Source organism: Amborella trichopoda, chromosome 6 (assembly GCF_054954075.1).
Source record: "Amborella trichopoda isolate Santa Cruz 75 chromosome 6, AtrichopodaSantaCruz75HAP2 v2.0, whole genome shotgun sequence".
Classification (NCBI taxonomy): Eukaryota; Viridiplantae; Streptophyta; class Magnoliopsida; order Amborellales; family Amborellaceae; genus Amborella; species Amborella trichopoda.
Window position 1 is genome coordinate 9323298 of NC_142341.1, and position 6000 is coordinate 9329297.

Genomic DNA, 6000 nt, shown 5'->3' on the forward strand with positions numbered 1-6000 from the left:
TTGATAAGAAAATGGTTTAGGAAGTGGGGGATAAATGTTTTAGCACCTTCCATATGATGTTGATGGCCCATTTATGGAATGGAAGGCTCAAATCTTATACCCCACAAGTCACCCAAGGTCAATGATGCCTATTCAATCTCACAAGAAGAGGCGAGCTATGGAAAACTCTGAAAAACCCTAATCTTATTTTTACACTATAAATAGAAGACCCATGCCCATAAATCTCTATACCAAAAATGTCTCTCTTCTCTCTCTAAATATTATCTCTCTCTTCTTTAGTAAACCTAGGGGGCACGCTCCAACCTAGAAGGTTTTTCTCTCTTAAACTAGGATTTATAGGATTGTACCTAAGTTTGAGATTTGTGATCAAGAGGAGTTCAAAGTTTCAATTAAGGATTTGGCCTAAACTTGCTTTCCTTAGATTGAGATTGAAAGTTGATCGTTGATCCTGCGCCATCGGATGGTGGTGACTTTATGTGGGGTGTAACCAACCCGGTTAAGGTAATCTTCGACACTCTTTTTTGTTTCTTGCCATATTTAATTATATTGTCTTTATATTCCCAAGCATAGGAATTGTTATTTTTTTCGTTTAAAGAAAATTAGTTTAGTGGCATTAAGATTTTAAGATCTTAGATTTGCTAGGTTTATTTTCTCTGAAGCAAGAGTTTATTATAATAAGACTACTTATAAGTGATCTTTGCCAAAAAAAAAAAGAAAAAGAAAAGAAAATGGGTGCAAAAGAAGGAAAAAAAAAAACCCGGCAATATCACATTAGTCTTTCTTTCATATCTTTAATGTATATTTTGACAAGAGTGTGTATACTATGTTCCCTTCATGGCATAGTTTACTTCTACTCCCTCTGTCAGGATACTTACTTGGGAGGATTTCTCAATTTGAAATTTTAGAAAATACTTAAGAATTGCTAGATGATTATTCTCATAAAACAAATTTGCAATTTGAGTTTTTTGACATTCATAACTCACCTTCAAAAAATGCATGGTCTCTATTCAATCTTGAGATATTATTTTTTTCAAGTGCATACAGGGTACAATTAGAAAATTATTTTATTGATGTTCATATGTGGGTTGAAGAGGTTACATCCTCAAAATTTGGAACCTAAAATTAATTCTAGATGGAGTTTTATCCGAAGGAGTAAATAGTTGAATATCTTTTGGCTTTTTGATAAATCTCTCTTTTTTGTTTTGTTTTGTTTTTGTTTCAAGGCGAAGTATTTATATGCATAGACAAGTGCGCAAGAGCAATAAACCCAAGAGGGATGTCGTGAGCATAGGCTATTCAGCCAAAGTCCCTTTAAAGTTAAAAGGATCTCCAAATTTGCACTTTCTAGAAGTTATTTAAGTGATTAGAATTTTCAGAAAAATATCGAATTCATAAAAAAATAAGTTTGTCTTTTTCAGTGAAACCTTCATTTGCTGCGTAGTGGGTATATGCTTTCAAGAACTCGAAATCAATTAATTTTTTGAAATTGTTTATCTTTTGAATCAAACTTCTTGTACAAAACTTCAGCCTAAATAAATCCCTCTACTTGTATGTTTTGGCCATAGCTAATAGTATTTGTTTATGTATATTTTCTTCATTTTTATATAGAAAATGATTTGATATGGCTGCAGCCCTATCAAAATAAGTAAAGCCTTATCTTATAATTCATCAAAAATTACAATTCAAGTATTGAAAACGCTTTACATCCATCATATCGGGTTAAACATATTAGTTGTGAAAAATAATTAGGACTTTAAGCTCTAAAAATCATGTATATTGCAACAAATTTTCTAGATCGTTCATTTCACCTTAAAACTAAGTGTTCATAGATCTATAATATCTGTACCATTTTTTGAGTTTTAAATTTTATTGTCGGTGATGGAAATTGATTTAGATCCATCATGGAGATTTCCGATTGCCGAAAGTGTTTCTCAGACGAGGATTTGAGGTGAGGCTTTATTTTGTTTTCATAAAGCCTAGTCCCTATAGAAAGTTCATCCTTTTTATATTTTGTATTTTATGTATTTATCATTTAAAAAATATAATAAAATAATACTTAAGTTTTTGAAAATAACGGTTTGATGATCACTTCGAAAAATATTAGATACCAACTTCATAGGGAAATTTTGAAAAAGTTATTACTCGATTTTACATTTTACCCTCATATCCTTTCTTTGATATTTTTATTTTTTCCAAGATAGCCTAAATTTGAACAAGGGTTTTTTTTTTTTTCTTTGCTTGAGAGTGAACTTGAAATTCCAAAATACTTTTTTCGATAATTGAGGCAGTTTGGGCTTCAAATTCTAAACTCGCCACACTATTATGTTTTTTCAGCCCAAAAGAAATAGGTATCGCATATAAAGAGTCCATTTCCTTTGTTATAAGGAGGTAACAATTACTAATGTTAAATTGGACAGCTTGGGGTGAGTTGCGATACTAATGTTAAAATTGGACAACTTGGAGTGAGTTGCGAAGTTCGAGAAATTTTTTGTGGAACTTTGAGTCTATCCGATGACATTTTTACAACCATGTATTTTCAAATCTAAATGACAAGATTGATTGTGAGCTCCGTATAAAAAAGCAGGCAAGCTTTCTATGCTTTCCCTACAGCATAAAACTTATATACTCCCCATTTTCCAACCGTTCATTCTGAATGGAGGGCTAAGATTGCCCCATTCACAATGTCATGTCTCTACACCATTTTATTTTTAATTTTTTTCTGTAAACTATTTTGACATCAAATTTTGGATGTCCATTCCTCTATTCAACTCGCACTAGCGAAAAATATAAAAAAAACATTTTCAATAAAATAAAATAACCAAAATACATCTGAAAGTTTCAAAGGGTATTTTGCTCATTATATTTTATCGAAAAATTACTTTTAATATGTTTTATAAGTGCACCCCAATGAGAAGATGGTACGTACCAAATTTCATATTCATATAATTTGTATAAGAAAATTAAAAATAAACTATTTTGAGTCGTCAGATCTAAGATCAAACGGTGAGTGGCTCTCTTGATCAAAATTGAACGGGTGGATGGTAAGAGGAGGATAGAACTTCTATGCTACAGGGGAAGTATAGAAACCTTTCCGTAAAAAATGAATGATCTGTTTGTATACTTTCCCAAAGAAATAAGTGCAGTATCTCACAGATAAAATACAGTTTAAATTAAAAACTTATTTTTTAAAATAAATATTTAATAATTCTAAAATGGATCCCAAAAATTTAAATAAAAATACATTATAAACGTGGAGGACGTGTGTAGTATGTGCTTCGTGGGGCACCGTATAAAAAAAAAATGCATAGTAGTTGAACATGGTCCACATCATTTTATTAAAATGTTATGTTAGGATACTCTCATATATATATATATATATATATATATATATAAATATAAGGACCTCGTCAAGCTCACATATGTAGAAATGCGGGCTTCTTAATAAATCTATTTTTGAGACAAACTTTAAGACTTAATTTTTACGGACATGTGATCTTTAATATGGAGATCATGAATATGAAAAGATAGATTAATTTTAAAAATTAGAAATAATAACTCTAGTAAAAAAATTTGGACTGTTAGTTTCCAAAATAGAACACCTATTTTGGATGCTTTACATTTTTCTGTACCACATATGTAGAAATGCAGTCCAGCCCGCATGAAATAATTTTTCTTTACTTAATATACTCAATATTTTTAACACTCGATAATCTTATTCCATCATGCAGTGACATTTTTGCCTAGGGGTATTTTGGATAATTTAACAGGGTAAAATTGAAATTATTGATAGAAAGAAGAGCAATAATTATCCATAGTGGTGAATGACATCATCATGACATCATCTACACGAAACAATATTGCTTTTTAACCACTAAAGAAATGTTATTATTTTTTTATAAAAATATCTATCGTACCCCCCTTAATTACAAAAAAAAATACATTTACTAAAAACATTTGTATTACAAAACAAAGATATATGAGTATTCAAAAAAGTTAAGTACATTAAATGAATACTCTTATGTATGAGTACCCTAACATAATCTATTTTATTAAATTGCATAGATACTTTTTTATCATTTCAAGTTTTTTTTACCTATGCTAAAATATATTTTTTTATTAGGATCTACATTAGAATCATCATGATTGTTTTTAAATAAAATTTTATTTTTTATTTAAATAAAGTATTTTAGTTTGAGACACTAACACCATATATTTCCCAATAAGAACACATTATACTTATTTTTCTTGGCTACAAATTGGAACGTGTACGATGCGAAACTTCAAGTTCAAAGGAACCATCCCTCCACTATAAAAAAAAGAATACAATGAATTTTAAGAAAAAAAATGAAAGAAGAGACATGAGCATAAAATATAAAAATTTAAGGATTATCTACAAAGATGTCATTTATCTTTTGTACATGGAGGTCACAATCATTCATACTCATTAGATGTCAAATTGGATGGCTTGGGGTGAATCATGAAGTCCAAGAATTTATTTTTGGAACGTTGTCCATTCAATAACACTTACAGCCACCCATTTTGAAATTCAAAGGACAAGAGAGACGGTGACTTTTACGTACAAAAGATAAATGGTCTCTTTATAAATATCAGGTATCACAGGATGGAACTGAAATCTTTCTAACCTCTCAAAGGGGCACACCCCACCCTAGGTTAGCTTGACTCTCTCTCTCATGGGTTCTAGATCAAGCTAGTTGGATTGTGATTTTGAGTAGCAAATGGATCTTCCCTTAGCTAGTGGTTTTCTTTTTCTTCTTTTTAATTTTTATCTCTCAGAAGGGTTAAGCTAAGAGACTTTAAGTGGGTGGTTCTAGATCGAGATCCATATGCATTGATTAGGTTATGGCATAGAAAGGAAAAATCTATAGACCAATTGAAAATCCCAATCATCCTTAGAAGGAAGAGACTCGACGTGGGGTATACTAAGACCGGTTGAGGTAATCTCCGGCAATTTTACTTCTTTAAAGTTTTATTCATGTTATGTTCTTCTTTTCTCATAAAGCAAAGAGTCTAGGTTTTTTATTATTGTGTAAAAGCTTTGTTTTAAATAGTAGCAAGTGAGATATTATTATTATTTATTTATTTATTTGAAGTGAAATTTAATAATAATTAGATATTGTGAGTGATTTTACCCGTGAAATAAAAAAAAAAAATTAAATATATACACCATGCATTATCACATAATCCATCTTTCAATATGCGTATGTTGTGGTGTTGTATAGCCTTTAATAAAGCACAGTAGCATAACGAAATTCATTTAGCTGAACCCAAATAGTGAGATAAAGCTCAGATGATGATCACTGAGCTATTCTTTACAATAGCGTACTAAAGGTATGTTTGATCGTGAGAAGGATGTATTACTAAGGGTTGACAAGGTATTAAATTGCCAAAAACGCTATAGCAATTTCTAGTTTGACAGTTAGGAACCCTATAGCAAAAGTGGAGAAGTGGAAGTCCACAAATATCAAACATGATAAATGCAAACGTCCACCCCTCATAAAAAAGGCCAACTTCACAAATAATGAGAAACGTTGATTGCTTGTATTTCATTCTGTTTCATTTCCTTATTTTTTCATAATAAATTAAGTCTTAATAAAAATTCGAGGTTGTGTACATGTAATTGGGGCTCATAGAAAAAAATATATGTAAAATAATTTATAAAAAATAAAATGACCAAATTACCTTGGAACTTTTAAGAGTATTTTGGTTATTTTATTTTTTGAATTATTGTTTTAGTTTTTTTACAAGCATGTAAGGGTAAGAAGTATGGATGACCACAATGTTAGCTCAATATGATGTCCAAAAAAAAACATAAAATTAAAATACTCAGACATGCTCTTAATTGTTTGATCAAGATCGAAATGTTTATATCAATAACATTTTACTAGTGGAACTATTAGCATTTTTACACGATCTAGATTGTCTATTTTGTTAGACATGTATTAGATGAAATATGATTTCCAAAAGTTCGCTTGTTTAATA